Source organism: Littorina saxatilis, unplaced genomic scaffold (assembly GCF_037325665.1).
Source record: "Littorina saxatilis isolate snail1 unplaced genomic scaffold, US_GU_Lsax_2.0 scaffold_1013, whole genome shotgun sequence".
NCBI classification, from domain to species: domain Eukaryota; kingdom Metazoa; phylum Mollusca; class Gastropoda; order Littorinimorpha; family Littorinidae; genus Littorina; species Littorina saxatilis.
In genome coordinates this window covers 22,501-22,944 of record NW_027128870.1, presented here as the reverse complement: position 1 = coordinate 22,944, position 444 = coordinate 22,501, and positions in this window count along the sequence as shown.

Genomic DNA, 444 nt, shown 5'->3' with positions numbered 1-444 from the left:
CTCTCTCTCTCTCTCTCGCAGCTTACAGTTTTGTCGCGTCAGTGCAATCTACTCTATAATACTTTTCTCATGTCATATTAACTCACTTTTTCATGAATGCAATGTATTTTAAGTTACTGTACAATAATTTATGTTCTTACTTCAGTTTATTTATAAACACGTTGCAGTTGTTTTCTGTATTTCTTTATTCTTTAGCCATTTTAGTCTAGTCCCTCTTTAGGGCGAGGGCCAGATGTAACAAACACTCCATTACACTCGTGAAATAAAGAATTGTTCTTGTTGTTCTTGTTCTTGTTTTCTCGCGGTGTCTATGTCTGTCTGTCTGTCTGTCTGTCTGTCTGTCTGTTTGTATGTTTGTCTGTCTGTCTGTATGCCTGTCTGTGACTGTGTGTATGCCTGTTTGTCTGTCTATCTCTCTCCAATCAACAGTTTTACACTGGCATT